This window comes from Canis lupus, chromosome 1 (assembly GCF_048164855.1).
Source record: "Canis lupus baileyi chromosome 1, mCanLup2.hap1, whole genome shotgun sequence".
NCBI classification, from domain to species: domain Eukaryota; kingdom Metazoa; phylum Chordata; class Mammalia; order Carnivora; family Canidae; genus Canis; species Canis lupus.
The window spans coordinates 47,231,647-47,258,891 of record NC_132838.1 but is presented as its reverse complement, the minus strand read 5'-3'; the positions used below and the strand labels follow the sequence as shown (position 1 = coordinate 47,258,891).

At 37.6% G+C, this 27,245-nt stretch overlaps 1 long non-coding RNA gene across 8 annotated transcripts in view; it reads right to left on the bottom strand.

Annotated features, from left to right (window-relative positions):
* Positions 1-6,718: 6,718 nt before the first annotated feature.
* LOC140634965 (uncharacterized) overlaps positions 6,719-27,245 on the bottom strand; it is a 32,277-nt gene continuing 11,750 nt past the window's right edge. The window contains exons 3-5 of one of the 8 annotated variants that reach the window (XR_012032305.1): positions 14,710-14,764; positions 9,415-9,596; positions 6,719-7,140 (exon numbers count right to left, since the gene is read on the bottom strand). This is a non-coding gene — a long non-coding RNA (uncharacterized lncRNA). The remainder of the gene's footprint in view (positions 7,141-9,414; positions 9,597-14,709; positions 14,765-27,245) is intronic. The other 7 variants (XR_012032301.1, XR_012032303.1, XR_012032302.1 and 4 more) reach the window with 7 other exon arrangements.

Sequence of the window (27,245 nt, the reverse complement as noted above, 5' to 3'; positions counted from 1 at the left end):
ACATCCAGAATGCTTCAGGTTTTGGAATACATAACTAAGCCCGTATAGCTAAACACAAAATATTTGGGCCTATGGTGATTAAAGGGAAAAAAAAGAAGGAAGGAATAGGAACATTCCAAATAATGAAGCATTACTTAGTGGGGCCTTTAATAAAAGTCCAATTCACCCTTCGTTGGACTTCAAAATTACAACCTTCCCACCAGCTTGGTAACAATCTAAAAGTCTGACAGCATGCTGTGCTGGTGAGGCTGTGGGGGAACAGGAATTCTCATATATTGTTAGGGTTAGCAGAAAATGGAAGTTCTTTTGGAAAGGTTTGATAATAATGAACAAAACCATCAATGAACTTACCCTTTAACCAGCCACCGTACTTCTAAGCATCTATGCTATTGGTACCTTGTAAAAGTACAGATGACAACCATCTGGGATCGTGCCTTGTGACATTGTAAGAGCAAACGATTAGAAACAACCCAAGTGTTCAGCGCTAATAGGGCCTTTACTCCAAATAACTCGGGACTTCCACACAGCAGAGTACCATGCAGCCATAAAAGAAGACAAAGATTTCCATCTTTTGGTGTAGAGAAATCTGCAGGACATATTGTCAAGTAAAAAATAAAATAAAACAAAATATATAGTGTGCTATCTTTTGTATAACAGGCAGGGGGAGTAAGAATACGTATACATAGTTGTTTACATTCTTGAAAAGAAACACTGCAAGGATAACTATCTGTAGGGGGTGGTTATCTATAGGGGGTGGAGGAGGACAGAATGGAGAGGACAGTGGAAGCGAGACTTCCTGTGAATATCTTTCCATAGAGTTTTGGTTTTTGATTCAAAAATGTATGTTCAAAAGTAAATAAAACTAGAGTTGAAAAAATTCCATTCATCTTCCCCAGCTGGTGTAGCTCCCTCTGGCTCAAGGACCAATCATCACCTACTTGGGGGTGGAGTGGTAGATTTCAAGAGCCATGGCCAGATGCTTTAGACAGGACATCAGTTCCCCACTGCTGCTGTCCTCTAGGTCTATGCTGGACCTTGTAACTGAGGTCAGGTGGCATTTTAACACCACGTGCTAACCACATGCTTGTCTTGTTTTCCTGGGATTGGGCTCAGCCATTGAATCCTATTATTCTATCCTTCTGAGTTGGGGGCTCCACTTTGCTCCTACCGCTAAGGTAGGTTTATCCCTTCACCCTCCCTTGGCACTGAATCTGGTCTCTCAAATCTTGGCTGCCTGCTATGGCCTTGGTACTCACTGATGACTATATTTGACGCTGCCTGCCTATCTGGATTGTCAAATATGAGTTTCCTTCTTATTGAACATCCCCTGACACCTGACACCCACCACCTACCAGAAGTACTGGGGGAACTATAGAAATCTAAATTCTAAAATCTCTAGCTGGTCCACATTTTAGGGAAGGCCCATGACCATTGGCCATGTTCTCTGGAACCTCCTGGGTGAAGCTCAAAATGCTGCACCTCTCCTAATTTCCCAGGCTGAATTTGGTTCTGTAGCTTCTGCCCAAGTCAGCAGATGAGTCAAATTCCAGGGCTGGACACTGCCAGGCTGTTCTAGTACACTGTAGTTACACCTTCCATGCACAACTAAGCCACAACATAGGAGCCACTTCCTTCCTTCTCCCAGATCAGGACTACCAATAATTTGGGAATGGAAAATGCTAGATTTATAAAGAAACATTATTTATGTTTGATTAGACTTTACTAGGTTCCATTCTTTTTTCCATCTCTTTTCTTCTTTCTTCTTTTTTAAAAATAAACTAAAAAAAATAATTTCTAAGGTATTAGGAAAGTTATTTATGAAAGAGATGTTTATATTCCATTGAAAGTTCCTTTGTAGAAATAGTCTTACACATTTCATAACAGTGGCAATCTTCTGTTCTATACAAAATTTGTTTAATTTTAATTTTTTTAAGATTTTATTTTTAAGTAAGCTTTACACCCAAAGCAGGGCTCGAACCAACAACCCCGAGATCAAGAGTCTCATGCTCTACCAACTAAGCCAGGCAGGCACTTCCAGAATTTGTTTTCATAAAATTTATTATAAAGGCTTTCGAAGGAAGCATGGGCTCTGAGGGAAATGTTCAAATAATACACTAAGTGATTTTTTATGTGACCTTTGTGGGGAATAATTTAGATTTTTTAAAACCTTCAAATTAAGAATATTTCAGTTTATCCATATTGGCAAATCATTTAGGGAAAAACATTATTGGAGTCTAAATAATTTAGAATTACTGATCATTTGAATAGGTACAAGACTAAAACTAAATATATTCATTGAAAAAGAGAATCAAAAATCATCCGGCACGGACACACCCACACCCTCCTCAATCTCCCTCAAATACACATACAACATTCTCACACCTCAAGACACATCGCACATCCCCAGATATACCCAGAAACAAACATACACAAATATCATTAGGAAATTGAAACCATGGACATTTCAAAAGTTATCAGTCCAACAATCTCAAGGATATTCGAACTTCATCATAACTAAAGATTAAGGAATTGAGATTGAGGAGGATTGAGGAGTTGAGTCAGGAGGGAGAAATATCTTCCTGTTCAGAAGTATAAAAGAACTAATATTTGTTTATTATAGAACATAGGGCCTTTCCTGACACCATTTGTTGTTCCATTTATTGCATTTACTTGAAGAAATAAAACAGCATTAAAAATATTCAAGCTTTAGGGGCACCTGGCTGGTTCAGTCAGTAGAGCATGAAACTCTTGTTCTTGGGGTTATGAGTTCAAGCCTCACACTGAATGTGGAGATTACTTAAAAATAAAAACCTTCATAAAAAATATTCAAGGGGCACCTAGGTGACTCAGTTGGTTGCGCATCTGGTTTTTTATTTCAGCTCAGGTCATGATCTCAGTGTTGTGGGACTGAGCCCCATGTTGGGCTGTGAACTCAGTGTGGGGTCTGCTTCAGATTCTCTCTCTCTCCCTCTGCCCCTCCCCCACCCACGCTCTCTCTTCTAAATATATCTTTTTTTAAAATGCATTAAAAAATATTTAAGTTTTAGACAACTTTAAATTTGTTTTCCTCATTTAATCTGAATTGGTGATGCTTTCTAAAGACAAACATAAAATAATTTTAGAACTTTGTGCAACTTTTCCCCCTACTTAACATAGATAGTTGAAAGTAAAATAATTTTTGAGCTGTACAGTAGTAAAATGATATCCTAACCCAATTTTCATTTCAAAATTAAAATCACCTTATAATATTTTCAAATAATCAATATATTACATAGTCATTGTATGAAGTCCAGGCAATAAAAGGCTTTAATAGAAAATCAAAATCAGGGGCAGCCTGGGTGGCTCAAGGCCTCCTGATCCTGCAGGCCCGGGATCGAGTCCCACATCCAGCTCCCAGCATGGAGCCTGCTTCTCCCTCTGTGGCTGTCACACTCTCTCTCTGTGTCTGTGTTTCTCATGAATAAATAACATCTTTTAAAAAAATAAAAAGAAAAGAAAAATCACCCGTAATTACACTTAATGGAGAGCATTTATTTAAATGTTGCAGGGATGCCTAGTGGCACAGTCAGTTAAGTGTCTGACTCTTGGTTTCCACTCGGACGGTGATCTCAAGATCGTGAGACGGAGCCCGGCGCCATGCTCCGAGCTCAGCACAGTCTAAGGCCTCTTTCTCACTTTCCTTCTGCTCCTCCCCCCAAGTCTAAAATATATAGAATCTTTTTTTTTTTTTTTTTTTTAAATATGGAGGTAGGGATCCCTGGGTGGCGCAGCGGTTTGGCGCCTGCCTTTGGCCCAGGGCGCGATCCTGGAGACTCGGGATCTAATCCCACGTCGGGCTCCCGGTGCATGGAGCCTGCTTCTCCCTCTGCCTGTGTCTCTGCCTCTCTCACTCTCTCTGTGTGACTATCATAAATAAATAAAAATTAAAATAAATAAATAAATAAATAAATAAATAAATAAATAAATACGGAGGTAAATTTGGGGGTAAATCAAGACTTCTTCTACCACTTCTGGTTCTAGCAACATGAAAAGGCTGATGTGGACACTCTCTAGGATAAAATATAATAAACAAAATAAATTACTGCTACACAGATAAATTACATTTTTAAAAATAGATAATTGAGTCAAGAAGGAAGAAAGGGGAATTCTCTGGTAGCTGGAATTATAAAGTTGGGCTGATGGAACCAGCACCTAGAGAATGGAGGTTGTGATATAAACCTCATATGAAGACAAAAGACATGGCCTTGGGTCCACTCAAGATGAATATCTGGAATTAGGAGGGTGAATTAAGGAAAAGCTCTTGCAAAGTTGCTTAGTCCATAAAAATGGCACTAACAAGAAGTCCAATGAGGAAAAAGAGCAAGGCATCTTGTAATAGTCAAGGCTTTGAGTCTGAAAGAAAAAGAAACATCTCTTCTGAGATAAGAAATTAAACCATGCCTGAGTGTAGGATTGAATTTTATGCTAGTCTTTTAGGACAAGAATTCTCAGCTGACACACTAACAAAAAGTTGGGCAAGAAAAACAAATTTGCTCAAGGCCCATGAAAACTCTAGGACCCTTGCAGAACCAAAAATTAATCCACATATCAGGACAAATCTACAATCTCCCACAGAAAGGACCATCACTGCTTAAGATGAACTCACAATAAAAAATTACAAACCATGTGAGGATATGAGGATGAATCAAAAGGTTCAATAATCAACAAATCATAGAACTATTGATAATTGAACACTCTTAAAAGGTACTAGAAACATTACTATGTTTAAGATTATTAAAGAGGTAAAAGAAGGAATTGAAATAATGGAACAAGAAGACAATATGAACAGAGAATAAACAGATTTGAGCCAGGACCAAATTATACTCTTGGAAATAAAAGATTAATTCATTCAAATTAACAACTCAATGAATAAATCATGTAAAATGGTCAACTGAAAAATAGACCTGAATAAACCACCTGTAATACAACACAGAGATAACAAGAGAACAAGAGACTTTCTGAGACATGGAAGACAGAATGAGAAGTTCTAATACATACTTCTAAAAGAAATTTGTAGAGACATTCACAGCGATAATGGGAGAAGAAAAATACTGTTATAATTCACATGTTGTATGGTTGTTTTATGTAGTAAACCCAAAATTATCCACACAGAAATTATTAGCATTGGTAAGAGTGTTAATGATATAGACACAAAATCAATATACATCTTTCTGGAAATTTTCATGTTTTCTATTTTCAATTTAATCCTCCTAAAGTTAGTGAAAAGCATCTCCTTGTCTTTTTTACCCCTGTTCCATCTAAACTTGTGACACCTTTATCAATTTCATGATATTTATCTATGCCTTTTCTCTCTCTTGAGTAGTCACACCAGAGTTTATCTATTTTGTTAATCTTTTCAAAGAACAATATTTTGTTTTTCTTGAGTCTATTATTTAACATGATTTCTGTTTAATCAATTTATTATTTATACAATGGCTATTTAATTGGTTTCTGCTCTTTTGTTTGTTTGTTTGTTTCTGCTCTTTATAGTGTTTTTTATTCTACTTCCTTTGTGTGGGTTTTCTTTCCCTGTTATTCTTCTTTAACTTTCAAACTTGGAAACATAGCTATTTAGTTTTCAACCTTTAAGTATTGAGGTTACATATTTTTCTCAGAGTACCATTTTCCTCTATCCAACAATATGTCTTTTGTATAATAAGTGAGATGGGAGAAAAGAACATATACATATAAAAATAAACACTGATAAGGTACATAATTAGAACTTACACCCTTTCATCATATCATGTACAAAAATCAACTCTAGATGAATTCATGAACTATATATAAAATACAAAACTATAAACATTTAGAAGTCAATATGGGAGAATACTTTTATGATATCAAGGATATAAACATTTTCTTATACAAGAAATAAAAACTGAAAGCCACAGAGGAAAAATTGACAAATTTGGCTACATTTAAAATAACTATATCCATTTTATCAAAAGCCACCATAATGAGAATGAAGCGATCAGCCACAGACTAGAAGGAGATTTGCTAAATATATTTTTATATACAATATATACTTGTTAAATATGTTAACTATCAAGGGATTAGTATCCTGACTATGTAAAGAATTCTTATAAATTAATGAGCAAAAACAAACCAATTTTTTTAAAAAGACCAAAGGAACTGCACAAGCATTTTATAAAAAATATAAATGGCAATAAACGTATAAAATGTCACTCAGTCTTATTACCAATCAGAAAAACACAAATTAATTCTATTATGAAGAACCATTACATATCCAAAAAATTGGCAAATATTCAAGCCTAAAACTATCAGGCATCAGCAGCAATGTGCAACAAGGCAATTTGTCATATAGTACTGATGGGAATGTAAATTAGTACAGTCATTTTGGAAACCAATTTTGCTTTATGAAGATATCCATACACTATGACCTAGCAATTCCACCCGTAAGTATAAACTCTAGAGAAACTATCCATTTGCAGGAGGTGTTTATGAAAATGCTTAAAGTAGCTTTATGCCTACTAGTAAAAAACTAGAAATAAGCCAATGTCCATTAACAGTTAAGATGGGTAAAATGTGGATGATGGAATACAATATAGTAAGATTAGGAATAAATTATAGCTATCTTCAACAACTTAGTAAAATCTAAGGAACATAATTTTGAGTGGAAAAAACAAATTGAAAAATAGATTCACCATTAGTCCACTGATAAAGTTTTAAAACATGCATAACAATTTATTTTTCTTGTAAAACTACTAAGAAAACGAACAAGTGATAAATCGTAAATTTAGGATAAGAGTGGCCTCTGAAGGGAGAGGAAATGAGTAGGGTCATTAGCAGACATTCACGGGAAGAATCACTAAAAGATGTATTTGAGTAAGAAGGAAAAAAGACCCAGAAAAGATATGAGAAACACAGAGGAGAGGTAAGCAAAGAAACTGGCAAACCTTTCTGTAAAACTAAAAAAATGGGTAGGGGTGCCTGGGTGTCTCAGTCGGTTAAGTGTTCAACTCTTGATTTCAGTTCAGGTCATGATCTCAGGGTCGTTGAGATTGAGCCAGCATCAAGCTCTGTGCTTGGTGTACAGCTTGCTTAAGGTTCTCTCTCTCCTCTTCCTCTGCCTCACCCCTACTAAAAAAATTAAAATTAAAATTAAAATTAAAAAAACAGAGGCGGACCCATGTTTTGTGGCACCTAAAGCTTGCATAATTTGGGGAACACATTTTAAGAAAGGAATACTAAAGTATTAATAGAAAATTAGGTACACAGTTTACATTTCTGGGATGCCTGGCTGGTTGGGTCAGTGAAGGATCTGACTCTTGATCTTGGGGTTGAGTTCCAGACCCATGTTGGGTGTAGAGATTACTTAAAATATTTATTTTTTGTGTTTTTTTTAACCAGTTTTTAAATGTTATTTAAATTCAATTAATTAACATATAATGTATTACCAGTTTCAGAAGTAGAGCTCAGTGATTCATCAGTCTTATATAACATCCAGTGCTCATCACATCACGTGCCCTCCTTAATGCCTATCACCCAGTTACCCCATCCCCCACTCCTCTTACCTCTAGCAACCCCCAGTTTGTTTCCTATATTAAGAGTCTTTTATGGTTTGTCTCCCTTTCTGATTTTGTCTTGTTTTATTTTTTCCTCTCTTCCCTATGATCCTCCATTTTGCTTCTTAAATTTCATATAACTGAGATCATATGACACTGTCTACTCAGACTTATTTGGCTTAGCATAATACACTCTAGTTCTAGCCACATGGTTGCAAATGGCAAGATTTCACTTTTTTGATGGCTGAGTAATTAATATTCATATATATATACCATATATATATACACTATACATATATATATATATATATATATACACACACACACACACACACACACGCACATACATACCACATCTACTTTATCCATTTATCTGTCAATGGACATCTGGGCTCTTTCCATAGTTTGGCTATTGTGGACATTGTTGCTATAAGCATTAGGATACAGGTGCCCCTTTGGATCACTACATTTGTATCATGGGGTAAATACCAAGTAGTGCAATTGCTGGGTCATAGGATAGCTCTATTTTCAACTTTCTGAGGAACCTCCATACTATCTTCCAGAGTGGCTGCACCACCTTGCATTCCCACCAACGGTATAAGAGGGTTCCCCTTTCTCTGCATCCTCACCAACATCTGTTGTTTCCTGACTTGTTAATTTTAGCCATTCTGACTGGTGTGAGGTGGTATCTCATTGTGGTTTTGATTTGTATTTCCCTGATGCTGACTGATGTTGAGCATGTTTTCATGTGTCTGTTGGTCATAAAATAAAATCTAAAAAAAGGGATGCCTGGGTGGCTCAGGGCCTGATCCCAGGGTCCTAGGATCAAGTCACACATCAGGTTCCTTGCAAGAAGCCTGCTTTTCCCTCTGCCTATGTCTCTGCCTCTCTCTGTGTGTCTCTCAGGAATAAATAGATAAAATCTTTTTTAAAAAATCTTTTTAAAAAAAGTTTACATTTCCTTAGAATGAGAACAGAAATCACAACAAATAAAAATTTAAATAGCAGAACATGGTGGGGAAGAAAGAGAGGGAGGCAAACCATAAAACAGACTCTTGGCTATAGAGAACAAACTGGGGGTTGTTGGAGGGAAGATGGGTGGGGGATGGGCTAGATGGGTGATGGGGATGAAGGAGGGCACTTGTGATGAGCACTGGTGTTGTATGTAAGTGATGAATCACTAAACTCTACACCTGAAACTAGTATTATGCTGTATTTTAAAATTATACTGTGTGTTAACTAATTGTAATTTAAACAAAAACTTGAAACAAACAAATAAATAAATTGCAGCTACATGCTACAAAAACTCACAAAATCCAGGAATGTAATACAATCTTTAATTATTTTTGTTATAATTTCACCTCTTCTATAATACATTTCATTCTGTACATTTTTTGACTGCATACTCTTTGCTCATCTCTTAATGTGACAAGGACTTTTAAATATTGTCCTATGTAAAGAGGATGAAAGACACATCAGTCTTCTAACACAGTTGGCCAAAATTTATTCTTTTTTTTAAAAAAAAAGTCAGTCATAGTTTAGAAAAATTTATTTTAGCTTCACATTCATTTTTGGTAATGGAGGAAGGCTTCAGATAACTCCAGCCCTTTGATCTCACTGTCAGAGCAAGCTGTTCAGGTCGGCTGGCTTTCACCACACCTAGCATCCCTCCCACCCCTACCTTGCCAGGGCAGTTCTCAGCAGTGGTGTGTGCCAAGTCACATGACCCTCAAGCTAAGAGCCAAGCAGTGTCGTAGTCAGATTCTTCTCACTGAGGAAGATTCTGATGTTCCATGGGACCCACGGAGTGCAGGCTTCCATTGGGAACTGTTGTCCAATGTCCACCCACCTCTCCTGCAGCTCCAAGACCACCACTAGGATGAGAAATGACCTCCAGACCAGCAAGACTACATTCTTCCACTATCTTGGGGTGTTGCTTCTTCCTGGTTTCATAGCCTGGGGAGGGTCCATCAAGTTAAGAGTCCTGCAGCTGAAATATTAGCTTCATGGGAAATCAGCATTTAGCAGGAACTACAGAAAATAGTATTAACAAGAACAGCAGTAATAGTAATAATTGTTAGAGAAACAATTACTTCCCACTCATATATCCATTGAAAGAAATTCTACTCTCATCTCCACAGTGCTAACATAAGAACACTCATAACTTCTTTCTGCTTACTTAACCATTCCACCCAAAGGCAGGAGAATGGGAAAGTTTAGGAGGCACAGCTCACCATGCTTGGCTCAGCCCCGCTATTCTCTCTCCTTTCAGATCTGCCTGCCTCCACAGAAGGAACATTCTGGTCTGCCTGGGTCCAGGTGGTGAATAACCAGCCTTATTAGGGAGACCTGCTGTTGTCTCACTGTGCCATGGGGGGCTAAGTCCATCTAATTCAGGAATAAAGTATCAGCAAGTCCATCTGGCCACAGATCTAAAATCATTTTCTCTATCAGCTTTATCTGAAATAAAGCTAATATTATATTTCTCATCTTCCACCTCTAACTCCTGCCTTTCTCCCCCTCTTTCTCCATATTGGTTCTGAATTTCAAAGAGGAAGAGAAGTGCTATGTGTGGGATACTCTACAACTCTAATAATGAAGGCTAATTTGGGGATACTTTTAAAAATAGGCGCCACCAGGGGCATTTGGGTGGCTCAGTTGGTTAAGCATCTGTTTGCCTTTGTCTCAGGTCATGATCTCCAAGGTTTTGGGATCAAGCCCCTCATTGGGCTCCCTGCTTAGCGGGGAGCCTGCTTCTCCCTCTCCTCCCTGCTCATGCTGTCTTGCTATCTCTGTCTCTCTCTCAAATAAATAAAATCTTAAAAAACAAAACAAATGAAACTAATAAACTAGACAACAATAACATGGGAGAAGAGAGAACAGAGCTATTAATTAAATGTAGTCTTTCTTGGGCAGCCCCGGTGGCTCAGCGATTTAGTGCCACCTTCGGCCTAGGGCATGATCCTGGAGACCCGGGATCGAGTCCCATGTCGGGTTCCCGCATGAGCCTGTTTCTCCCTCTGCCTGTGTCTCTGCCTCTCTCTCTGTGTCTCTCATGAATAAATAAATAAAATTTAATAAATAAATGTAGTCTTTCTTAAGTCAAATGCAGCATATTCAAAATTTAAGGGTAGCCTCTAACAGAAATAAAATATGTATCTTTTAGAACACTGAAGAAGGAAAAGGGAACAAAATCAATCCAACTGGAATCAGTAAAAACCCAAATAACAAGAAAAAAAATGTTAAATAGCACACATAAGATGGTGGAGATAAATCCATCAGTAATCCTAATAAGTGGAAACATTAAATTCAGCTGTTAAATAGCAGAAATTATCTGAATTGAAATACAAATCCTATATGTATGCTCTTTGCAAGCATAAAAGGGAAGAATGCCCAAAATGCGAAGTAAAATTATGGAAAAAATACACCAAATATTAAACAAATGAAGGCAAAAAAGCAGTATTAATCAGATGAAATAAAATTTAAGGAAATAGGGGAACTTAGCTGGCTCAGGTGTTAGAGCATGCAACTTTTTTTAAAAAAGATTTTATTTATTTATTCATGAGAGACACACACACACACAGAGGCACAGACAGAGCCAAAGGGAGAAGAAGGCCTCATACAGGGAGCCTGACGTGGGACTGGATCCCAGGACTCCAGGATCACACCCTGGGCCAAAGGCAGCGCTAAACCACTGAGCCACCCGGGCTGTCCTAGAGCATGCAACTCTTGATCTCAGGGTTATACGTTTAAACTCCACACTGGGTATAGAGATTACTTAAAAATAAAATCTTTAATAGAAAATACTTTAAGGCAATAGTATTAGGTATTAGAAAGGGCTACCATTGGGTGCCTGGCCAGCTCAGTTGGTAGAGCATGGGACTCTTGATCTTAGGATCATGAGTCCAAGCCCCACGTTGGACATGGAAGCTACTTAAAAAATGGGAGAGCCTATCATTAACGATAAAAAGAACAACCACCAAAAAAATATAATAATGCTGACTTGCATGCCCCCAAAAATATAGCCTTAAAATATTTATAAAGATAAATAATGATATATATACTAAAGAAATTATTAAATCCCCCATCATGGTAGGTATTTTTTTTAAAGATTTTATTTATTTATTTGAGAGAGAGAAAAAACACAAGTGGAAGGAGGGGCTGATAGACAAGCAGGCTCCCTGCTAAGCAGGGAGCCTGACCTGGGGTTCAATGCCAGGACCCCAAGATCATGACCTAAGCATGGTAGGTATTTTTAACACATCTCTCGGAAACTGATATAGAAAGCTTACAATTAATTAGGAAGTATAAAATGTCTTGAACAACACAATTAATAAGCTAGCTCTAATGAACATATACAGAATCCTGCCCCCAATAATTATGGAAAACCGATAATTACTAGAAAGTGACACAATCCAGTCACAACAAATACCAAAGAATTCATTTCATACACAGCACATTTCATAGCACAATGCACCATCATCAGAAATTTAAAAACCAACAAATTTAGAAATCCTATCACTTTAAAAACTAAAAAGCACTTTAAGACAGATTGATCGATCAATCAATAGATGAAATATATGAAAGGGCAACTAGATAGATACAGAAAAGATGATAGAATCATACCATAAAAACAATTTCATGACCTGCTCTGTCATTTAATAATATATTGGGCATCTCTTTCCATGTTAATAACTGTAGAGCCATACCATCAGTTTAACGATGATATAGCACATCGTTGTCTGAATGAACCATAACTTATTTGTTGTTGAACCATTTATGAGTCAATATTTTGGTTATATGGAAGAGAATGCAGCTTGTCCCCTAAAACCCATCGTTCTCTTCTTCCTTAGTGACAAGACTCCTAGTTTTTAGCTGGTAGGTGCTGTCTGGAATAAAGGCTGATTTCCCAGTTTGCTTTGCTCTTAGGTGTGGCCATGTGACCCAACTGAAATGTCATGCTCAACTTCCAGGACATATCCTTAAAGAAAAGAACTGTGCTTTTCTTCCTTCTTATTGTCCTAGGGTATCTTCATACACTATTTCCTGTGTGTATGGATGAAATGCTTGGAGATCAAAGAGCTATTTTGGATCACAAGGTGGAATTCTCATCTTAAGAGATTGTAGACAAGATAGAATGAACCTGCATCACTGTTAATCATGGAGTTGCAGTATCAGCCATGGATTGTTTTATCTTAAGACTTTCATTTATATGGCAAGAAAATAAATATCTACCTCATTTAAGCTTTATTATTTGGGATTTTCCAAATAACACGTTTTCCCAAATATTTTGGTGTAATGATCAGCTGCTATAAGCATTCCTTTGTGCCTATATTTCCCTACTTTTTTTTTAAAGATTTTATTTATTCATGAGAGACACACACAGAGAGAGAGGCAAAGACACAGGCAGAGGGAGAAGCAGGCTCCCTGTGGGGAGTCCAATGTGGGACTCAATCCCGGGACCCTGGGATCATGACCTGAGCTAAAGGCTGATGCTCAACCACTGAGCCGCCCAGGTGTCCCTTCCCTACTTCTTCCAATAGAATGTGTAAGTCATGGGATATATCCTTTTATTTTTTAAAGATTTATTTATTTATTTTAGAGAAAGAGAGGAAGGGGGGCAGAAGGAGAGAGGGAGTCTCAAATAGACCACTTTCTGAGCATGGAGCTGGATGTAGGGCTCTGTGTCACCACCCTGAGATCAGAACCTGAGCTGAAATCAAGAGTTGGACGCTTACTGACTGAGCTACTTAGGCACCTCAGGATATATAGCCTATTAAAGGTTTTTCGGATATATTGCCAAATCTCATTCATTTTCACTTTGCCAATCAGATGGGCCGAAAATATGATTTTTGGATTACTAGAATGGTTAAACTTTAAAAAAAATTGTTTACCATTTGTGTTTATTCCATGTTGTTTTTTTAAGTTCCTTACCCATTATTCTATCAAAGCATTCTCTTACATTAGATTTTAGAAGACTAAATATTGGGTACTTAAGCCTTTGTCTGCCTTATATATTATAAATATTTTCTTTGGTCACTTCACTATCGTTAAATATTAATTGTGGTATTTTTATGTGGAATTTTTAAAATTTATCAAGACTTCATTTTCTATCTTTGGTATCATTTTTAGAAAGTTCTCTCTTCTCTCAGACTGTAGAAAAATGATATCCACTAATAGCCTATGATATCCACTAACACTTTTATGTATTGTTTTAGTTTTATTTAACTTATTTAGAAATTATTAATCCATCTGGTATTTATTTTGTTATATTATAGGGATCCAAATGTTTATTTTCCCAAGTGATTAACCAAACATTTCCCCCTTTATTAAACAGGTCATCCTTTATCCCCTGATACAAAATGCCATTTCTAGGAAGAACTAAATTCTCCTTGCATACAAGGATCACTTTTGAACTTTCAGTTATGTTCTATTAATCTATATATCTATTTCTTTACCAGTGCCATAACTTTACTCTAGCTTTTAAATATTTGTATAATAACTGATATGGTAAATCCTCCCTAATAAATTTTTTTAAATTTCTCAAAATGAACTTTATGCTTTTTTAATGCTCTGACAAAACAACAAAAACAAATTCTATTAAAGCTGGGACTTATATTTGAATTTCATTATAGTTTTAGATTGATTTGCAATTAGTTGACCCTTTTTCATTATTGACTCAATATGATATTGATATGACCCACCGATAGGATATTTTTAATTTTTTTTCTAAAAGATTGTATTTATTTGTTCATGCGAGACACAGAGAGAGAAAGGTAGAGAAACAGGCAGAGGAAGAAGCAGGATCCCTTCAAGGAGCCCAATGCAGAACTCAATCCCGAATCCTAGGATCACACCTGGAGCCAAAGGCAGACACCCAACTGCTGAGCCACCCAGGTGTCCCAATATTTTTTATTTTCAAAGGAAGTCACTTTGGTCTTTTTCTAAGATGTTATCAGACCCTTGAAAGGTCATGAAGCCTCTTGTATGAGAGTAAGAGAGTCATAAAACCAGGCTTTGCCTCCAATGTGCTAATATTCCACTAAAGATCATTAACATTGCATTGAATTGATATGAAGTCATGTAAAACAGAAATAAAACTCTCCAGAACTTTATTATTATAAATACACTGCCCTGTACTTACATCTCTCAAAGCTGGCTAGAATGACAAATGACAGTAAGACCAGAGTGGGATTGATCTGGAATGGTAAAAAAAAGAGAGTAAAAGGCATTGCAGATAGAAGTAGCATTTGGATGGGGCAAGGCAAATTATGAAGCAGATTCACATGTGTTCTAGGCTAGCAAAGATAATATGAATGCACAATATTTTTTATATTTTTATTTGTTTTTATTTAAGTTTGATTTGCCAGTATATAGTATAACACCCAGTGCTCATGCCATCAAGTGCCCTCCTCAGTGCCCGTCACCCAGTTATCCCAACCCCCTGCCCACCTCCCCTTCCACAACCCTTTGTTTCTGAGTTAGGAGTCTCTCATGGTTTGTCTCCCTAATTTTTCCCACTCAGTTCCCTTCCTTTCCCTTATAATCCCTTTTACTATTTCTTATATTCCATGTATGAGTGAAACCGCATGATGATTGTCCTCTGATTGACTTATTTTTTTAAAAGGGAAATTAGGGAGAAGGGACCAATTGTTAGAAACCCTTTGCAACATGGATCAGCAATATGGATTTTACCTGAGTAAAATTTTTGACTTATTATAGTTTTTGAAAATGGGTCTGAAAAATCAAAATGGTGCTTAAGAAAGATCATCCTTGCTGCAATGAGCACACAAGTGTGGAGTAGGAAGGTGATTAACAGACTCTTACGGGAAGTGGTACAGTAATTTATTTCGGAATGTAATTTATTTACTCAATTTTTTATAGGTTATTAGTCATTATGTGCCTAGCATTGTGTTAGCATTAAAATGATTTTGTTTGCACCCCAACATCTATTTTTACAAGGCCTTCATGACAGACGTCTAATAACACCACTTATGAAGAGGGAGACATTCCCCAGGTACTTCTGTACTTTGTTCAACAGAAATTTAACTGCCCAAGTGGATGTGTGATTGATGTTATTCAATGATTAATGCAGCAAACTCCCTACTTTATCCTCTGCAGCAGAAATCTCCATTTAACCCCCTGGGATATGTAAGTGCCTCATTTCTTAAGAAACTACAGTGAGATTAGGAAGAAGGGAAGTCTTCACAAAGCAATTAGGACGAGGGCAGTTGAATCTATCCTCCTCCTTATTGAAAAGCAGCTTCGACCAAGGTACTGCCTTTCTAAAATAAACTTTAACCTCCAAAGGAGTTTGCAAGAAAATTTGATAGGAATATAAGAGGAATAAATAAAACAACCTTTAGGACAGGCTGTTTTTTTTTTTCTTTCAGTGCCTTGAGTCTTCTCATCTGTTTTTTTTTTCTTTCAGTTCCATGAGTCCAACAGCAGAAAATCTCCCTGAAATAAGCATTTCTAAGTGCATCAGAGTTGCTTTCCAGTCTGCAAAAGCCACTTTCCTGTAGCATGAATATTTTATTTTTTTCTCATCATGTAACTGACATCTACATGATGTGAAGCAAAATACTTTTGGTTCTTGTCACTGCTATTTACAACTGGAAGAGTTATCTGGAATTGGATCCATCCTGCAAAAGAGCTTCAAAAATAGGTGCCTCATCTTGTGCCTTTAATTTCTCTCCACTTGCCCTTCATCTTCATTAATAGCAATGAAATGAGACAGTATGAGAAAAGATGAAAAAGTGCTACATATAAGTATGGGCTGGTGTTTTTCATTTTGTTTTGTAAATAAATGTACATTTAACTTTTGTTTTTAAAGCCCTCTTCCCTCTTGGACCTGGTGTGCCCATGTTTGTAAGCATCTTCTTCTGACTTCAGGGGCACCTTAATCTCCTTTAGTCAACTATCTTCTTTAAGATCTTATTTATTTGAGACAGAGAGAGAGAGAGAGAACATGACCATGAGCAGGGGGAAGTGGAGGGGAGAAACAAAGGCAGAGGGAGAAGCAGACTCCCTGCTGAGCAGGAAGCCCAATACAGGGCTCCATCCCCAGGACCCTGGGATCAAGACCTGAGTGGAAGGCAGATGGCTGAAAGAAGAAAGCAAAGCAAAGTAGTAGTGTGGGACAGAATAATAAACAGATAAAAAGTTCCTCTACTTTCCCACTTCCCTGTGGTTTTTAGGCAAATGGGATTATATTATATATGTTCTCTAACTTGCTGTTTTTGCACAAAACAATTTACCTTGGACTTCTTTCTAGGAGCATATATAACTCATATCCTTCCTATGAACATTTGCATGCAAGCAGAGATGTACCCTATCATATAAAAGAACCAGATTCTCATGGACGGATCTTCGGTGGGCTTTTGGCTATTTACAAAAAATATGACAATGATTATTTTTGTTCACATGTATAAAAACTATAAATGTCTAAAGGGAATTAGAAGATCAAAAGATGTATAATTTACATTTAAAAGCAAAATTTTCATGTTAAAATTTAATACATCCCGCCAAATGGCTCTCAAAAAAGGTTGTATCACTAAATTTACACTCCTATTGATGCTACCTGAGACTGCAGATTTCTCAAGCCCAAAACAATATTTTCATCCCTGGCAATATGAAAGAAAAAAATTCACTTCTCAGTTTTAGAAGTTTGCATTTGTTCAATTATAACTGAACTTGAACTTTGCATACAGTTAGCAATCAGTTTTTCCACTTCAAATTGTTGTTTTTAAGATTTTCTTTTTTTTTTAATTTTTATTTATTTATGATAGTCACACAGAGAGAGAGAGAGAGAGAGGCAGAGACACAGGCTGAGGGAGAAGCAGGCTCCATGCACCGGGAGCCTGACGTGGGACACGATCCCAGGTCTCCAGGATCACGCCCTGGGCCAAAGGCAGGCGCCAAACCGCTGCGCCACCCAGGGATCCCTAAACTGTTGTTTTTAAATTGACTTGTTTACCTTTGTATCAATATGTAAGAACATTCAGCATTAAGGAAATTAACACCTTGGCTTATGTATTATGTTTTTCTAAAACTGTATAATAAACATTCTACTTTAAAAAGATATTCCAAGTTTTATAAGCAGACCCCTTATTCAGGGCGAATTTGATTTAAAATCATTTCTGTTTAACTCTCGCACTAGGGAAACTGGATTTAATCAATTTTTCCAGCGAAAGTGCATTCTCCTATTTTATTTAATCTTAAAATAGTTGTTCAATGTAACTTTAATACAGTCATTACCTCAAAAATAGATTTATGTTTCACAAAGAATCAAAAATTAGGAAAGAACAATGAAAAGTCAAATAATGATAACCATCTTCATGTCTCATGAAGTCTTTTTTAAAGTTTTACTTACTTATTTGAGAGAGAGAGAATGAGAGACAGCACAAGTGGGAGGGGCAGGTAGAGGGAGAGAAAATCTCAAGCAGACTCCACACTGAGCACAGAGCCCGACACAGGGCTCAATCCCACTACCCTGCCATCAGGACCTGAGGTGAAACGAAGAGACAGATGCTTAACCACTGTACCACCCAGGCACCCCTCATGAAACCTTTAGAATAAAATAAATTGAGAATATAAAGCATAGGGGTGCCTGGGTGGCTCAGTGGTCAAGTGTCTGCCTTTGGCTCAGGTCGTGATCCCAGGGTCCTGGAATCGAGTCCCACACTGGGCTCCCCAAGGGGAGCCTGCTTCTGCCTATGTCTCTGCCTCTCACTCTGTCTCTCATGAATAAATAAAATCTTTTTAGGGCAGCCCCGGTGGTGCAGTGGTTTAGCACCGCCTGCAGCCCAGGGCGTGATCCTGGAGACCCTGGATCAAGTCCCACATCAGGCTCTCTGCATGGAGCCTGCTTCTCCCTCTGCCTGTGTCTCTGCCTCTCGTTCTCTCTCTGTGTCTCTATGAATAAATAAATAAAATCTAAAAAAAAAAAAGGAAAATCTTTTTAAAAAGAATATAAAGCATAGAACATTTATGAGGATTTCCAGCCTTGCTTGGGAAGTGTCCTTAATTACTTTGCCAATTTTTTTTTTTTCAGTATCCTTCCTACTGCAATTCTCTCTTTGGAGGATGTATCCCAGATTCTCTTTATCCGTGTCTCCTCCCTTTCATAAATTAGCACACCTATCCTTGGTAATTATGTATTTTCTGAGGGAAATAACACTTGACTTAAAAGTTAATCATTGTTAGATTCCATACACAATATTATAGGAACATCATTGTCCAGAACTCGGACCACCAGGCAAGCAGTCTATCAGCAGCTGTGTTTCTACCTTACTTAACTAATGCTCATCAAAGTGCTATCTCTGGAAATTCTGGCATAGTGATGTTGAATGAAGTAGTCTAAACACTAAAGGCTGTTTTGTATAAAATGAAATTCTTTATTTTTTGTCAATTTCTGAGAATCATGTCAGTCTACAATTTAACCCCTAAAATCTATGAACTTGTGACTCAAGCATTTTATACAAAGATAACTATTTACCTATGTGTACAAACCACTGTTTCAAGTTCCAAGTAGTTTTTGATGCTGAATGGTTTATTTGTTTATCAGTCAACTGATTGACTTTATGATGTAAGAAATACATTACTCCTTGGATGAAAGAGTCTATTAAATTGCAGGCATTGTAATAAACTGACTAAATTAAAATCTGATAAAATTAAAGGGAGGTAGAGAAAATAATGTGCTGGTGGTTAACATTTTTAGTTTATTTTTAAATACAATGAAATGAGGGTTGTTATTGAAAACATTTCATTGAACACTTTTATTTATAATATAAAATATTATTGTTATTTTATTGATATTTGTTTTTCTATTTTTTTATTTTGTTTTTGTTTCTGTTTGGGCAAGGGAGATCAGTGCATTTTATTTTTGTTTTGTCTAAGTAAAGGAAAAAAGACAAAACATATCAGAAGACAGGCAGACTTTCAGCCCACGGATTATCTGGAGGTGGTGACATATACAGACCTTCCCATTCATTACACCAATATTTACTGAACACCTACTGAGATTAATTTGGGTAAGAACTGAATTAAAAGCTTTTGAAATCTGAGTCAAGGGCTCAGGTAATTCACTGAACTTAGAAACTCCTCAGAAATCCCAAGTCACTGGGGTTTTAATCCAAAGTTTCTGTCTACCCCAAAATAAATTCAAATTTTAGTTATGCTATGTTAATAACAATTGTGGAAATATAATCAATATGTCATTAGATGATTGCATTTCTTTAAAAATTACTTTATATTACATCTTAATGTATTCACAAGATAAAGATGGTTTAGGGGGAAATGTCAGTACTACTAGTTTAATAAAGCATTTACTTTTACATGTAACAGAATTATTATTGATTGTAACCCTCATTGCTCTCTGAGAATAAATTCTTGCAGCAGGAGGGCTGGCAGTTTACTGGGTGTTGGCATAAGCTAGGGCACTGGGGTGACTGAATTGCCCTGCTTGATAGGCAAGGTGGGTAGCAAATAGGATTACTTCAGGGGAAATGCTGGGGACAGGACTATTGAGTGAATCTCCAGCTGAGACTGTGTTGTAGAGCATATCTTTATAAGGTAAATCCCAATAGCTGAGGACTGTGGGGCAGGGGTGGGGTAAGAGATGTTCAGTGGGATTGTGGGTTTGAACTTTGCATCAGGTGGGATGCAACCTTTTATGATGCTACCACAAATCTTTAAGGATTGTGGACTATTTCTTGTGGAAGCCAGTGAATAGAAGGAGTTGATGTCAAGATCAGCTCCAAGTAAAAACAATGCAATATAGATGAAAAGCAGAGGAGATGCCTCAGTAACATATACTGAAAAATAAAAATTAAAATAACAGAATTATATGTCAAATGCTTTGCCATTTGGTTGTGCCTGGGGTTGTTATTAGGCCCAGGCAACACTTCTCAAGGCACAGAGGCCTGCCTCTCTGGAATTACAATCAGAATTCTCGACAAACACACTCAGAGATTAAATCTTTCCAAAGCAGACCTCTATGGGTGGTTTATTAAAAGAAATTACACACACATAATCCTCCACAGAATTTTAAGTCTTAAGGGAGCTGAAAGCCAACATTATCATGGTTTATAAGTCAATTGAGAAAATTTTTTCTTATGTAAAACATGTTAGAAATTCTTATAAGTCTATTTAATTTTCATAGATTTTAAAGGAAAAACAAGTGTTTCTATGTGGTCTCTGCTCCATTATCACATATTTCAGGGCTATTCACACCATTCTATTCTTAATCATTTAAACAACAAATCTATTATAGCATGTGTCTGATACTTAATAATGGTGAGAGAAGACTGTCTTCAAGCTTCTCAATCCCTAATGTCAGTAACTTTCCCCTGCAAGACTGTGCTCACTGTGAATGCCCAAATGAAGTCTCTACAGGCTTCCAGAAGAAATAAAATCAGTTGGTAAGAAATGTCTGACTCCAGCAGTACTTCTTTCACAGATTGGTAGGTGATTTGCATGCTAGTCAAGGATGTTGCAAATGCCTCCCTGATTTATATCACCAAGACAGAGAAATTAGATGATGACAGAATGTGTGTGAAAGTTCTTTGTAAAGTAGCAACAAAATATAGTTCTCTAGTATCAAAGACAGACACAACTAACAAGACAGTCTCAGGAATAACCATGAGGCAAAGGAAAAGTATTTGCTTATGAAACCAGAATTATAAATAATGAGGTACAACTATACACTAAATGCCATAAAGATTCATTTTCTTGTATACATTGAGATGCTGATTTTTTTTTTTTTTGAGAGAAAGAGAGAGCACATGTGCATGCACATAGAGGGAGGGGCAGGGGTAGAAAGAAAATCTTGAACAGACTCCATATTCAGTGTGGAGCCTGACGTGGACTCGATCTCATGACCTGAGAGGTTATTATCATGACCTAAGGCAAAATCAAGAGTAGGATGCTCAATCAACTGAGCCACCCAGGTGCCCTATAATTTTAAGAGATTCAATGCATGTGTTGATATAGTTTGTGTCATTCAGAGTCCTTTTATTGATAGTGTATGGTCATTTTCATTTTCCTAGCAGCTATTGTTTTTTATTAATTTCTAATTTTACTGCATTATGATCAGAGCACATGTACTGTATGAAACCAATTTTTTTTATTGAGATTTCTTTTGTGGGAAGTATTGGAATTGTTGGATTTTTTTCAAACTAGGTAGACACTTGTTTTTGCTTTTCCTTCTTGAGAATCAGTGTATTTCTTCCATGTTTAGATTCTAATATTTCATTATAGAAAATTGTCATTAACTTTTTGAATATTGCCCGTCTCCCATTTGCTCCTCTCTCCCTGAGACACAGCAGGTGCTTGTTGGACCTTCTCGTTGTGTCTTCCACACCCTGAACCATTCTTTCATCTCTTCCACCTCTTTCTCTGTGTTCTTCATTCAAGGTGGTTTCCTCAACTATATCTTCCAATTTGCTAATTTTCTCTTTCAATGTGTCTAATATGCTAATTTAACTCATTCAGTGGGATTGTAATGACTGTAATTTCCATTGCTAAATATTCCATTTGTTTCTTTCCAGATCTGCCTATTCTTTCTTTCTATGACATCATGTGGTTTTGTTACATATTCAATTCTTTTTAAAGATCTCTTTGCTTATTCCTTTTATTTTAGAGTGTCTGATTTTTATTCTTCCATCTGTAGTTGTTTTGGTGCAAAGTCTCTTGATTTTTGCCTCTAATAATTCTCCTCTAAGATGGCATTCCTTATGTACTTTGTAACATTTTGCTGTCGTGGTTGTGAATTCATCTTCAGGGGGGGGTTCAGCTGTTTTTCTGGGAGAGGTTTCTGTTATGGACTAAACCATGCCCCCCACCCCCAACTCATATGTTGTAGCCCTAACCCCCAATGGGACTGTATTTAGACATACAACCTTTAAAGCACTGATTTTTTAAAGATTTTTTTAAGTAACCTCTGTACCCAAAATGGGCTCTAACTCACAACGCCAAGATCAAGAGTTGCATGCTCCACCAACTGAGCCAGCCAGGTGCCTCTTAAAGAGGTGATTAAATAAGGTAATAAGGGTAATCTGATAGACTCATGATGTCCTTATAAGACAGAAGCACTGGGGTGACTCAGTAAAGCATTTGACTCCTGATTTTGGCTTAGGTCATGATCTCAGGGTGGTTAGATCAAGGTCTACATCGGGCCCCATGCTGGTTGTGGAGCCTGTTTAAGATTTTCTCTCTCTCATGGGCACCTGGGTGGCTCAGTCAGCTAAGTGCCTGCCTTTGGCTCAGGTCATGATCCTGGGGTCCTGGGTCGAGCCCCACAATGGGCTCTGTGCTCAGTGGGGAGCCTGCTTCTCCCTCTCCCTCTGCTTGCACTCTGTCAAGTAAATAAATAAAATCTTCAAAAAAATTTTTTCTCTCTGCCCCCCCTCCTCAAAAAAAAAAAAATAGTGCAAGAGACATCGAGGTGATATGCACACACAGAGGAAAGGCCATGTGAGGATGTGGCAGGAAGGCAGCTGTTTGCAAGCCAAGCAGAGAGGCTTCAGGAGAAAGTAAACCTGCTAATATCTTGATCTTGGACTTCTAGCCTCATTCTGCTGCTTAAGACACGCAGTCTGTGGCATTTTGTTATGGTGTCTTAGCTGACTGACTAGTTCCTGACCCACAGGATGTGAAAGTGATCTTACAGAAAGGGGGTTCTGCTTCTGTCAGATTCCTAAGGACTCCCAAGGCTCTGGATGTAGTTTTATGTTAATTTATTGGCTTAGAGATTGCTCTCCAAGAAAATGGACTTACGGCTAGCTTTCTAAACAAATAATATAAATTCAATCCTCTCAGGATACGGCCTAGGATGGGATCAGTTTTTCTCAAATGATGTCCCTTCCCTGGCCTTTGCCTACTCTTGGGCTCAAATATAGCAAACATCTTTGCTCTTTCCTTTGGCCAATGAGTGGAATTTTGCTAGTTCTCCTGAGGCTCCGGGCTCTCTGCAAGGGACGGGCTTCAGCCTCCCTGCCCAGTGAGTCTAAAGCTTTATCTCCTGCCTCCAGCTCTCCCTCCTCCTCTGCCCATCCTCATCCCCAAGGGCATTTACCCAAGGCTAAAACCCCCAGAGGTCCCTGCAGCATTGGCCTGTATTTTTTGCTTTGGCTTTGGCTTCTTGCTTTGTTTCTGACATCTGGGCAGTTTGTTGTTCCATTTTATTCATCACTTTCATGAATTTGTACTGGAAATAGTAATATAAGCAAGTCTTTTCATGTCACATTTGTCTGCCATGTTCACTTTCTAGTGAGTACTAGAAGGTGTAGATTTTTTTTCTAACATGCTAGAAGTATATTTGTCTTTGTGAAGTAGGACTAAATTTGTCTTCGTAGAGTAAGATTATATGAGTTAGTCAGAAAATTCATCACAACTATTTTTTTTAAAAGGTTGTATTTTGGGTAGGAGAATATATTGATTTTAGAATGAGTAGCCTTCAAAACTGTGATGGCATTATCACCAGGGACCGTATTTCCAGACTTGACATCAGTGTGATACGCACACACACCTGCAGCTTTAGAGAAAACAAATGTAAAAAGGTATATATAAGTTGAAAAGCAACAAAAAAGTCTTCACCTTTGTGCTCATGTTATAATTACGAAGTCACCACCATCTCACCAGCCTTTAGTACACTACTATAGACCTAACAATGCCTCCCAAAATTCACATGTTGAATCCCTACCCCAATGTGATGGTATTTGGCCTTTGGGAGGTACTTAGGGCTAGATGAGGTAGGGCATTATAAGGTTAGCTCCCTCAGAAGGAAATCAGTAGCTTTATAAGAAGGGGAAGACAGAGAGACCACCCTCTCCCTCTCAGGCACTCGAAGACACAAGGAGAAGGCTACTTGCAAACCAGAGAGAAGGCCCCTCCTTACCAGGAACTGAATCAGCTGGCACTTGGATCTTGCATTTCCCAGCCCCAGAATTGAGGAATAAATGTCTATTGTTTAAGCCATTCAGGCCATGCTATTTTGTTATAGCAGCCTGAGCAGACTAATACCTCCAAATACTGTTCATTTAGTTGGAATTCATTTTCCTACCCTCTGCTTATGGTGTCCCTACATACTTACCAGATAAGTAATAAATGTAGCTTGTGATTACCCAAATTCAGAATATTTACTGTGAAGTCAAGTTTCTGAAACCCATTTAAAGCTCTTCTCACTACGATGTATTCTTAATTATTTGAATTCTCCCTCTTATTCAGCTATCTGAGGTCTGATGAAGATTAATGTATTCAAGAGCCCACAACACCAGACTTCATGCTGGGAGGTGTCAGATGATCTTACCAGTATGTAACCACCAATAAACAGCATGTCCTGGGGAAAGGCTAAATGGGTGAAATGTGCATGCTGTCAGGTGCTTGCAGCGTTAAGTGTTCTCTTAACAACCTGGTTTGTGGGAAGAGGAAGAAGTACAATGTGCGCTCTCTCTCTTTTTTTTTTAGAGAGAGAACAGAGCGCATGCATGTGCTCGTGAGCTGTCCGGAGGGGCAAAGGGAGAGGAAGAGAGAATCTTAAGCAGGTTCCACGCCCAGCACAGAGCCCTATTTGGGAATCAATCTCACAACCCTGAGATTATGACCTGAGCTAAAATCAAGAGACTGGATGCTCAACCAACTGGGCCACCCTAGTGCCCCAGCACAATGCTCTCTCTTACTAAGGTATCATGAATTCAAGTTGAGAAGTCTATCGTATGAACAGAATAGGTCCATGTAGCCATCTAATAACAATGACTACCAGGAAGAGGAGTATTGAAGGAGGCTATGAATGAAGCTCCAAAAGGAACCAGGAGACTTTCTGCCTTTCTGCCTGTTCCATTATAGCTTCAACCTTACCAGTAATTCAAGTTGTCCTTAAAGGAGTCCTTGGGTGGAGTATGTGACTCTTTTTATTTAAGACTTATTGAGAGAGAGAGAGTACATGAGTGGTGAGAGGGGCAGAGGGAGAAAGAGAATCATCTAGCAGACTCCCGCCTGAGCAAGGAGTTCCACATGGGGCTGGGTCTCACAGCCCTGAGATCACGACCTGAGCCAAAAATCAAGAGTTGGCCACTTAATTGACTGAGCCACCCAGGCACAGAGCATGCAACTCTGGATCTCAGGGTTGTGAGTTCAAGCCCCAGGTTGGGTGTAGAGCTTACTTAAAAAAAAAAAAAAAGTCATAAAGGAGTCCCTGAAGCTTTAAATAGATCTGTTCTCTCCATTTCCATTTGCAAAGCAAATGACTTGGTTTTGTTATCCCAATTGCCATTCAATTTCCTGAAATGATGGCAAAATAAGTTACACTGTAATTGTCTGGATTTCTTTGTAAAAGAGTTATCGGCAGCCTGCCTTCTCCAAGAGGGGTCCTGAGTCGGCAGCACAGGTATCTCCTGGGAGCTTCTCCAATGAAGCATCTCAGGCCCCACTGAGGAGCTCTGAATCAGAATCCACAACTTATCAAGATCTCAGGACGAGGCAAAAGCACATTGGAGTTTGAGAAGCTCTGGTTTATTGTTTTGTTCTCTCCACCTAAAATAAAGTTACCTTTTTTGACTCATTAATAACACCTAGGGAACAAGATGAAAGTTTCCCTAGAAACATACCTAATGTGGCATTTTGCTATTCTATTAATAATTAGGAATCATAGTAGGGTCTCTTTCTCCACATATAAGAAAACCTAATATTTAAGTCTATAAGTGACTCAAAAAAATTGTCTCCATTTTGATTTAGTATGAATGCGGTCTTGCTCACAACTGCTAAATTGGAAGCAAAGAACTGCTTCCTTTCAGGTTAATGGGTTTTCCCTCATCAAGCTGTCCTTCTTTCATGTAATCTAGACTTGCCTCCACTTATTTATTTTTTTATAACTGTTCTTCTTTTTAATAGGATTATGCATCCTCCCAATATTAACAGCAATTAGACTCACCTCATGGCACGTCATGCCAACTCAATCTGCGACTGTCAGAGCAGGATGATCTTACTCTTGTCTCAGTAACAAACTCTGACAACCAAGACAAAGCAGCAGGCAACATACATGAAGAGAATTAACAATAAAGGATCACAGATGACAAGAACTTCTCAAACATGATGGCTGCCTCTGCCTGTTCTAACCACGTGGAAATAATGGCGTTCACTCTGCTAGGACCCAGAACACAGACACAGTCTGAAACCATATATTTTTCAGAAAAGTTTTTAAAGAAGACTCTCCAAAAAAAAAAAAAAAGACGACTCTTTTAAAAGCCTTAGAAACATTAACATTCTCTTCCCAAATCTAATCTATTTAATTTTATTGGAAAACATTTACATAGCTCATCAGCAGACTCTCTAGTATTGAGTAATATTTAGCATGCTGTAATCACAGGAAGGAGAGATTTAGATTAAATGCTGCTTTTTATTACTATTCAATCATCATAAGTTGTTCCAATTTTTATCTTTTTAGTCAACAGATTTCAAAGGTGGGAAAATATCTTCATTTGCAGACATACCTGTATTTATCTCCTATTATATTTTCCATTAGTGTCTACATGAGATTTATTTTCAGTGATTCCCAACAAAGTAAAGGTGGATCTTCTAACCCCAGATGTTAATAATATAGCCAAATGCACTCTATCTCTTAGAGATGTTATGAGAATAAATCAGATAATATTTACAGGGGAATTTGACCTCACTAGAGGT